Consider the following 11,169-nt stretch of genomic DNA (forward strand, 5'->3'; position numbering starts at 1 on the left):
AATTGTGTTGTTCAGTGAACAATTCTCAGATTGCTAGCTTTAGAGACCAAGCATTAAGAATGATGGCAGGGTAGCAGAGGACGTCTATGGGGAACCATAAAACAGCACTCTATCAATCTAGAATGTTATGCTCATAAAAACCACAGGGTGGTGAACCAAGGTTGGGGAAAGGAATCTCTTCAAGCATATTGCCAAAACACAATCAGTGACCTCTGACAATGCATGGCATTTTGCACAGCGATAAAATAGACATTTCTGCAACACTGCAGAATTCTGGGTCCGTATGGAAATATAGAGCATCCCAATATTGCCATAGTCAGATTCATTCATAAATTAACTTCCCTGGGCTCTGTCTTCCGTACCTTTCACTGTAGATCTCTACTGGCTAATGGTGACTTGAAACAGGCTTTTGAATCAGGGAGTGCTCATGTTGTATGTACTGTATGATAACAATCAAAGGGGAAAGTCAAAGTGACCTGTGCAGCCCAAGTTCAATACCAGGTCTTCTATAATTCAGCATTCAGTGAAAGACAGAGACCCACTATGTTCTGCTGTAGCCAGAGCACGTCTGTACGCTGCTACGACACGCCCATTGGTAGTGACTAGAAAAAGAACAAGGGGAAGAGTAAGGCTACGAGTGCACTGTTGGCATAACAGCTGATGGGAATGTGGAATAAGGCCAGGGAAATACAAGCTCTCTTCTCCAGTGTGATTGGGACAGGGACAAGGAACAACTATAGAGTTCTGTTTGGATGTGTTCCCTCAGCTAGATACTCAGACAGTTTTGTGCTGGTACAATATGACAGTCCGTTTCTGCCATGAGTTCATTTTTTGGTATTGCTTACGACATCCTACAGTTATTGTAACTGTCCCTGTAGATCAGGTATGACTGTATAGTCTGCTATACTGTGTAAGGTTTGTTGGCATCAATCCTTCAGGATAGAAAAGTTAAACATAGCAGTGCAGATGTTGCTCTCTCAACTGATAGACAGTAGACTTCCATATACAAAGTAGGCTTCCAAGTACAGAGTACAGCATATGAGGAGGAAATAACATCCACAATAGAACGAAACACATGAAGCGCAAATTCACACATGCACACACACCCTTATATGGACATGCACACAAAGCCAATAATAACTGATTCAGACCAAGCCTGTATGTTTCCTCAGTTTCCCTCAACTGGCCCATATGGCTGTGTAGGGAGGAGGACGCCAATGATGGAGGTAGCTGGCACGAATAATTACGATCAAAGATTTACAGAGCATCTGCTACCTTCACTGCTGACAAAAATTGCTGGAAGCCCAGAGAGAAACACAGCAAACAGGGAAGAGGAGGAGAGACAATTCATGCTGTCTACTATTCACAACTTCTTCTCTGGAGTCTCCGGTGCACCGGCAGCCCCCATTCTAGATTTAATCCTAAGTGTAAATAAGGCCAAGCAGGTGGCTCACACACAGAGCTCTGCAAATAAAAGCATCAGCCTAGCTTCTTCCCATGGTCTGGAGGGTCCATCCTGCCCCTACCTTGAAACGCTGCACTAATGCCTGAGTCAAGGGCATGGTACAGGGAATAAAAGCATTGAGACTGACTTTGCTGCACAAATCACGTTCCCCTATATACGGAATTGCTTCCTCCTCACATTACATGTCTGACACTGTCAAATTCCCTCCTAGAGTCCTGTATATCTCTTTATCTCTGCTCTTATCTCTTAGTTCTCAACCCTGCTCATCTATTCAATGTCCCGTCATTGGTCTCGTTCTCTCACTAATTCATCAGTGTGTCTCACTTAATATCTAAAAGGCTCACCCATTTACACTGGCACAATGCCATCACAAAGTGCCAGAGATTACAAATCAACATGGAAGTAGCCTGTAGGAGATCATCCAATACAATAGCACTGTGACAGCAGCATTTACATTGACAATAGTGATAACAATCTGGAGGCATTGTGCCATATTGCAAGATAGCAATCCCTGCATGCAGTGTACTGCCAAAGGAACCATATGGCAGGTGAGCTCCCTGTTTCCCTCCAACTGTATCTCTCCTCCCACACTCTCCACTACTTTGAATATACATGTGCAGTCGTTTTACCTCAATGTTGGCTCAGGCTCTAAATAAACAGGTGCTTGAGGGAGGACTGAGGAGAGAAGAGAAGAGGGAGCACAACAGCTACAAGAAATGTTTGTTCATTTGGGGGATTTTATTTATCTTTCTTACTCTCATACTCTCTCTCCCTGCCTTTCTTTGTGACGCTCCCTCTTTCACATATGCTCTTCTCCTCAGGCTGTAGCATCTAAGAAGTTGTGTTTAATCAGTGTCTCCGTGGGCAACGGGGGAGTTTCCAGCTCTGGGTAGTGAGCTGCTGTGCAGTCACACACCGTGTAATTGTTTTACATACACTAATTTGCCTGACTTACTACTGCAACTAGAGTACAGGGCATTGCCGCTGACCCACATTGCTCCTGATGATGTTTTGATCACACAACAACCATAGCTATATAATGTCAACATTTGATCAGGCTATCACTCCACGCTAAATATATCTCATATGTGAGTGAACTGCATTCTTTTATCTATATTCTTTGTTTAAATCAATAATCCTTCCCAAAGGGGGATCATGACACCTCGGTAAAGAACACACTAGGCAGTGCTGCAACATTGAATCTAAAGATATGAAGGGAACTCATGACTGATGAAAGGCGATGAAAACGAGAGTCCATGACAGATATTACATATTATCTAATCAGTAGATTACAGAAAGTCTAATTTAATCAATACATTACAGAAAGTCTAATTTAATCAATACATTACAGAAAGTCTAATTTAATCAATACATTACAGAAAGTCTAATTTAATCAATACATTACAGAAAGTTGTGCTGCAGCAAAATAGCACTCTGTTTGCCATTGGCACTTGCAAATAAATATATAGAGAAATACAGTAATGGAAGCAATTCTGAGTCACCTCCAAAGGAAAATGCAATCTCATTATATTACAGTGTAGCAATAAAAAATGAACAAAAATAAAGACCCATTTAAATTCTAAATTTAGCAAGCAACTGATAAAGTAGCGGCCTGGCATTAGTGAGCAAACAGAGAGAGGCCAATATCCCTCTCTGTGAGAAGCTTTATAGCTCTGGTGGGACCATCTGAATAAATTCAGTCCAACTGGCCAGTGAGATAAGCAGGAACACAGAGAGCCCTGGGTCCATCTGGTTTGCTTGACTGGGAGAGTCTAAAAGGCACCAAATCCAATACCTCTCCCAAATACACACACACAGAACAAAGATGAGATGAGCTTGGTAAACATCATTGTGGAAGTTTGCACTGCGGCTGCATCTACTCTGGCTGTTTAGGCTCCAGCTCTTCTCCGCTTTGCACTTTGTCTCCATCAACCCAATAGATTCTGCTCTCACTCCTGTGCCAAGGCTGTGCACCGTATGTGTACCGAAGCTACAGTAAACAACATACAACTACAGATAATGGCCAAACACCTCTCAACAGGATCAGATAACTCTCTCCACAGCTGGTTTGGAGGTACCTGATGCCTTTATCTCTATGAGAATGCACATTTTGATGTACGCCCATTAAGGATGATGATGATTATGATGATTTTATTTATTTGTATTTAACCTTTATTTAACTAGGCAAGTCAGTTAAGAACAAATTCGTATTTACAATGATGTCTCATGAAAGGATATTTAGGTTGTGTGTGCTGCTGCTGCCTAAACCCAGAATCCCTGACAGTTGGCAATCAAGTAAAGTGCCTGCCTCAAAAACCCATTTCCCACAGAGGTCTTATCTTGGTGTTCTCATGATCATACCAGATGATGCCTCTATAGAGAAATCTGTCCATGATTGTGCAGTACCACTAAAGAGCGACTCCATAGAGAATTTATCAGAATCTGAGATATTCCAAATAGTCAGATACTTTATATCCATATAAATAAGTCATGAAGCATATGCGTGTTGCATGCGTTTTGTGCCCATCAGCTGCTCACTGTCTGGGAAAACGAGATGATATCACAGTAGCCTATAATTCAATTCAACATGACATCTACGGAATTGTTACCATTTGAATAGCCTACACCCTGAAATAATATACCGGTATGTAAATACATTTCGAACAATAAGAATGTACCGGTAGCTCATTTATTTTGGACGCGCGCTTGTCATTTCAATGCGCCCTGGTCGCGTAAAGTAACACAACTTTGCAATTTCGTCCTCATGGGTTGCAATTATCAATCTTAGTATGGTACTCACCTTGAGCAGTAGAAAGTCTCAGTCATGATGTGTCTAGTGTGTTGAATGAATAAAGGATCTGCTGAATTCAGTGTCCTTCCTTTGGGGTTGGAAAATGCCCCACAATGGCACAGTCAGCTGTGATGCGCGCAATGTCCATATACCGAGAAAAAAACGTTGAGGATGCGACAATTTTGATTCTCATGTATCACGCTGAAACAGTTCTCTCATTTGATCAATGGACATTTAGCCTACGTGTTTTCTAAACTCGCAACCCCAATTGCACATTTCAAAAGACTCTTCACGTTTCCATTCGGTGTTTGAATGCCGGTGGTAGGCTTCAAGACAGGACTCTCATCAGTTAACTTTCATCTCACGTACAGTGTGTGCGGATTAAACCAAACCTCCCTCGCGTCATCCTTTCGCGAGGGCTCAGTGCAATATTTTTTCGTAGACAGTGAGCGTTGGCTTCATCGACAAGTCTGTCCACACGACCGAGTCATCTGATGCTCTCACATTCACATACTGTGCTCAGTTGTATTGTGTGTTTTACTTCATGCGTATAGTGACAAAAGCTAGAAAGACTGCAATTACAGTATCAATCAATACATTTCATATTTCTTTGTTTCTTGTTCTCAAGTGTGTCTATCGAGGATAAACTGGAGGGGAGGGGTGTGTGAATTATTTTAATATCAGAGCAAGTTCGAATATATATGTTTTTACTGCATTCTCTATATGGAGATGTAAATGTCACATTTCCCTTTAAAACACTGACATCTGTAGGTTCATTGCTGCAACCACACTTGTTCAATGTACTCTTTCTCCTTGCTTCTAATCAGACTAGTAGAGAGCATCCAGAATATCTCATTTGAAATTGTACATAAACTACCCTCAGAGGCAATTTTGTGAATAAGATAACATTTCTTGTGGAGTTATTCTGCTATAGACACAGCCTGGGAGAGGACATAACCGAACAATATTAATCAAATACAGAATAAGGTCACATTTTGAGGTAAAATCAACCATGGTTTAAATAATAAACAGGCAGTGGGTGCCATTGTATACACTTCAAAGTCAAACCCAGAGTGTCTTGACCAGAGAACTGCTTACATTGCTGAAAAGCTCAGAATGCCTTTCGGACAGTTTTCCTTGAGGCAGTAGCAGAGCCTGTCAGTCGGCCAGCTGTCTGGCCCTCATTACCCAGCGGTTGACGATAGAGATGTCAGACCCTCGTGGTGGTGCTGAGCGGCCCCTAGGTGGCCGGTGGGCTGGCTGGGCTCCCCCACAGCAGTACAGATGGCAGGTACTCCCCCACTGGCCCACTCCAGGTGAACTAGCCAAGAGCCCCAATTACACAGAGAAAAACAGACAGCCAGAGCACTCTAAAAACACAAAGGTTTCAGAACAGGAAGGAGTTGAACATATAACGAGTTATTCAGTACAAAGCTGGTTGGCAGAGTAACAAGAGAGTGAATGTAGGGAATAGAGAGAATAATAATAATCAAATTCAACCGCATCAATTGTGTACTGTCTGCCTGTTTAATATAACATGTGAATATGAGCTGGACAGGACTGGTACTTGAGTTATTTTAGTCATTGTGTCTGAATATTCCATTGTTGTATCAAAAACCCATCATGGTGATGTGAGAGGTCTTTGAATTCAAAGGGGAAAAACATGGACAACAAGCAGTACATCTTGCATTTTCATCATGGTTTGTAATTCAGTTGCCCAGCAAAGTGATCATGTTGGTCATTAATACTGTTATTATGTGTCCACCATACAAAGCATTGTTCAGATGTCTTTGCTTATGACCCCATTCACGTGTAGTGACAGAATTGAACAGCTAGATGCAATCTACTGCATGGAAATATATTATCATAAAAGAGAAAAGCGAAGGGGGTACAATGGAATTGTATTGAACTGACTGGCTGCTCAATCAAGCTGTCATAACAGATGGATAATAACAAGAAAAACCTGAGCTGATAAAATGAACAAGACTAAGAGGACTGCTAAACCAACACACTGAATTAGTTTCATACTTTGTTCACTTCACATCCATCATTTTAGGAATATAACAAGACATTTATAAAAATTATACTTGAATCTTGGAAAACTGGAAAACAGCTGGAAAACAATTATCTATGGTCACTCAAACATACTGAGACTTACTTGAAAAGTAATCTACTTTAATAAACTTGATAACCTAATGAAATGTATGTACCAAGCAGGAAGCTGTACTGTACTGCCATGTTTGAAAATAATTGTACTGCGGTCATAGTGAAGGCAATTACAGGTAACTGCCAAAATAAAGGAAACACCAAGAAAGTGTTTTAATAGGGCATGGGCCACCACGAGCCACCAGAACAGCTTCAATGTACCTTGGCATAGATTCTACAAGTGTCTGGGATGCTACTGGAGGGATGCAAAACCATTCTTCCATGAGAAATTACATCCCTTGGGGTTTTGTTGATGGTGGTGGAAAACGCTGTTTAGGGCATCACTCCAGAATCTCCCGTAAGTGTTCAATTTGGTTGAGATCTGGCGACTGAGACACACACACACTTTTAAACCCCCTATGCTACTTTGAGACCCCTCTTTCAAAGTCACTGAGATCTCTTCTTGTAGCCAAAATAATGGGCAACTGTCATAAACATGATGAGATGATAATTGCTTAATTAACTCAGGAACCACACCTCTGTGGAAGAACCTGCTTTCAATATACTTTGTATCGCTCATTTAAGTGTTTTCTTTATTTTGGCAGTTACCTGTACCTTAAGGGGACACAGCTTTTTACTGTTGGCTGCCTAGTAAATGTGTACTGTGTTTTTATTTGTTTGCATTATTTACAGCTACATATGACATTTAAATATTCATGAAGCTGCCTTGTGAACACGAAGAGCTTACCACATCAGAGAGAACCTGAACTATGGTAATAATGCACTGTATCCAGCGTATACATACGTATGTATAAACTTTTTTTTACAACGAATGGGTCTAATCCTGAATGCTGATTGGTTAAAAGCGCATTCCTGCCAGTGTCTATTACACAAGTTACCACCAGCTAAATCTATGACGTTATAATGCCTATATACTCTGTTCCATCTGACTGCACAATCCACTGTCTCATCAGCCCAGCCAGGGCAGTTATAAACTTGATCTCCACTATAAAAAGCATCTAGACATATAAAAAGCATCTATATTATCTCACATTTCTTTTAGACTAACATTTAGTTTTCAACAGCAGAGATTTGTATAAACTTTGCTGTCTGTCTCTCCGACATTTGCAACATTGTTTCGATATTCAAATTCAATCTCCAGCTGTCCCATAGTAATGAACATGTCGGGAGTCGGGACGAGACAGACAGGCAGGCAACCTTTCTCATCCAGTCGAAATCATGAATCAACTGGCATAATTTTTATGGATATATGGATGAAAAAGTATGAATAAATTCATAAAAATAAAGTTTTTAATTAAAATATGTCAATCATTATTTGAATGGTTGGTAACCCGTTAAATAAAAGTGATAATGCCCTCAAAGCCGGTGTTTAGAGGACACATTTGCACGGTTTGCCGGACCGAGACAAACCCATGCCAATATATCCTCCAAACACCGGCTTATCGGGCTTTATCACGTAAATAATGACTACTAAGAAAACTGCAGCTTGAGAATAAGACATTCTCAAGATTATCGACACTTTGTGGGAAACATACTCTACCTGCAGTAGTAAGGTATTTTAGGATCCAGCATCTAATCCATCTTCATGTTACTACCCCCATGTCACGGATTCCCCCGGTACTGCTGCTCATTCCATTCACCAGCTCGAGGTCTACGTCACCGCCCTTCTAGGCGTCACTGAATTGGATCATTACCACCAACCCCGGACTGTCTTGTCTCATTATGCACACCTGGTTCCCATTCCCCCTAGTATGTGTATATATGTGCCCTCTGTTCCCCATTGTCCTTGTTGATTATTGTTCCATGTCTGTTGGTCTTGTGAGTACCTGTACGGCTTTCGTGTTAGCGTGTTAGTGTGCACTTGTTATTACGGGTCTCATCCCGTGTATTTATTAGAGGTTTACACCTAGCGCTTTGTTTGGGTTACAGCCCTGTGTTATATATATACTTGTTTGTTTTGTGATTCATCCCCGTCATGTTCATGATGTACTCTATTTTGGGAAGAGAAATGTAAAAAACTATTTCGTATTCCTGCGCCTGTCTCCTATCATTATACAATGTGACAGAATAATCAACCCATCTAATGGAGACAACGGGAAAGGCCGAGCTGGCGACCATCGTAGGGACAATCCAGCATCACAAGGACTGTCTCTCCTGACTCGGCAGCGCCATGGACAGCTTACTGGCAACCATCCTGCGTTTGGAGGGGCATGTGCAGTCCCCTCAGTCTCCAGCACCGGTTCTGGCACCAGCCCCCACACCACCACTACCTGCCTCCGTCCCATCTGAGCCGGTCTGCGGAATACCCCTGTCCCTCCCGGAGCGCTTTGACGGCACTCCAGCGAGATGCAAGGAATTTCTTCTGCAATGCGACCTGTACCTCGCTCGCTACGCCGAGGCTGTCTCCGGGAGAGACAGGGTTGCCACCATCATCTCGGCACTGACTGGACGGGCACTTGACTAGGAAAGAGGAGGACCCGAGGTCGAGTCCTACGAGCGCTTCACCCTCCTCTTCCGCTCAGTGTTTGGAGGGCTGAGAGGGGGGTGAGCACCTACTCTGACTACGCCAGGGATCTAGGACTGCCTCGGAATTCACCCTGGTGTTTCTGACCATCGCGGTCTCCACCGAATGGAACGAGTCGGCTTTGGTCACCGTTTTCCGCAGCGGACTGCGGGAGGAGGTACAGATGGAGTTAACCTGCCGGGATGACAACCTGTCACTCGGCCAGCTCATCAGCATGGCGATCCGGTTGGACAACCTCCTGAGGTCCAGACGAAGACCTGCCCGAGGCAGCGTGTAGGAGAAGGAGGAATCTGGGCCTCTGCTCCTACTGTGGAGAAAATTGTAATTTCTCCCCAACCTGCCCTCTATTCACTAATAGGCGAGGAGGTGACAAGCCAGGGAATTCCCCTGCTCCAACCCAGGGGAGGTGTCTCGCGGTGTCTGTCAACAGCACTATGGTGGAAAGTTCGGACCACGCCCCTCAAGGGGATTTACCAGAGGAATACCAGGATCTGCACTGAGTTTACTCTAAGACCCAGGCTACACGCCTGCCTCCTCATCGCCCCTGGGACTGTGCCATTGACCTGCTGTCTGACGCAGCCCTCCCGAGAGGACATGTCTACCCCCTCGCCTATGCGGAGATCGAGGCCATGGAGAACTACGTACAGGAGAGCCTCCAGCAGGGTTTTATCAGCCGCCTCTATGTCACCAGGCTCCTCAAAATTATTTTTGTTAAGAAGAAAAATGGGGCACTGCGCTCCTGCATTGACTATCGAAAACGGAATAAAGCCACTGTTGAGTTCAGCTATCCTTTACCCCGCATCCCAACAATCATCTAATGCTCCTTCAGTCCTCCAATCCTTTATGAACGAAGTGTTCCGGGACATGCTGGGATGGGGCCTTGTGGTTTATATAACAACATTTCGGTCTATTCTGCTGACCACACCCAGCATGTCTCGTTGGCTAGGTCTGTGCTGGGAAGACTGTTAGAGCATCATCTACAGTTGAAGTCGGAAGTTTACATACACCTTAGCCAAATACATTTAAACTCAGTTTTTCACAATTCCTGACATTTAATCCTAGTAAAAATCCCCTGTCTTAGGTCAGTTAGGATCACCACTTTATTTAAGAATGTGAAATGTCAGAATAATAGTAGAGAGAATGATTTATTTCAGCTTTTATTTATTTCATCACATTCCCAGTGGCTCAGAAGTTTACATACACTCAATTAGTATTTGGTAGCATTGCCTTTAAATTGTTTCACTTGGTTCAAACGTTTCGGGTAGCCTTCCACAAGCTTCCCACAATAAGTTGGGTGAATTTTGGCCCATTATTCCTGAAAGAACTGGTGTAACTGAGTCAGGTTTGTAGGCCTCCTTGCTCGCACATGCTTTTTCAGTTCTGCCCACAAATTTTCTATAGGATTGAGGTCAGGGCTTTGTGATGGCCACTCCAATACCTTGACTTTGTTGTCCCTAAGCCATTTTGCCACAACTTTGGAAGTATGCTTGGGGTAATTCTCTATTTGGAAGACCCATTTGTGACCAAGCTTTAACTTCCTGACTGATGTCTTGAGATGTTGCTTCAATATATCCACATCATTTTCCTACCTCATAATGCCATCTATTTTGTGAAGTGCACCAGTCCCTCCTGCAGCAAAGCACACCCACAACATGATGCTCCCACCCCCATGCTTCACGGGTGGGATGGTGTTCTTCAGCTTGCAAGCCTCCCCCTTTTTCATCCGAACATAACGATGGTCACTATGGCTTAACAGTTCTATTTTTGTTTCATCAGACCAGAGGACATTTCTCCAAAAAGTACGATCTTTGTCCCCACGTGCAGTTGCAAACCGTAGTCTAGCTTTTTTATGTCAGTTTTGGAGCAGTGGTTTCTTCCTTGCTGAGTGGCCTTTCAGCTTATGTCGATATAGGACTCGTTTTACTGTGGATATAGATACTTTTGTACCTGTTTCCTCCAGTATCTTCACAAGGTCCTTTGCTGTTGTTCTGGGATTGATTTGCACTTTTCGCATCAAAGTACGTTCAACTCTAGGAGACAGAACGTGTCTCCTTCCTGGGCGGTATGACGACTGCGTGGTCCCATGGTGTTTATAATTGCATACTATTGTTTGTACAGGTGAACGTGGTACCTTCAGGCATTTGGAAATTGCTCCCAAGGATGAACCAGACTTGTGGAGGTCTACAAATTTTTTTCTGAGGTCTTGGCTGATTTCTTTTGATT

At 43.1% G+C, this 11,169-nt stretch overlaps 1 protein-coding gene across 1 annotated transcript in view; it reads right to left on the minus strand.

Annotated features, from left to right (window-relative positions):
• The window catches only part of LOC139535672 (plexin-A2-like), a 54,272-nt gene extending 49,553 nt beyond the window's left edge, over positions 1-4,719 (minus strand). The window contains exon 1 of the mRNA XM_071335344.1: positions 4,266-4,719. The gene's annotated coding sequence lies outside the window, so the exon portion shown is untranslated. The remainder of the gene's footprint in view (positions 1-4,265) is intronic.
• Positions 4,720-11,169: the final 6,450 nt, after the last annotated feature.

Source organism: Salvelinus alpinus, chromosome 12 (assembly GCF_045679555.1).
Source record: "Salvelinus alpinus chromosome 12, SLU_Salpinus.1, whole genome shotgun sequence".
Classification (NCBI taxonomy): Eukaryota; Metazoa; Chordata; class Actinopteri; order Salmoniformes; family Salmonidae; genus Salvelinus; species Salvelinus alpinus.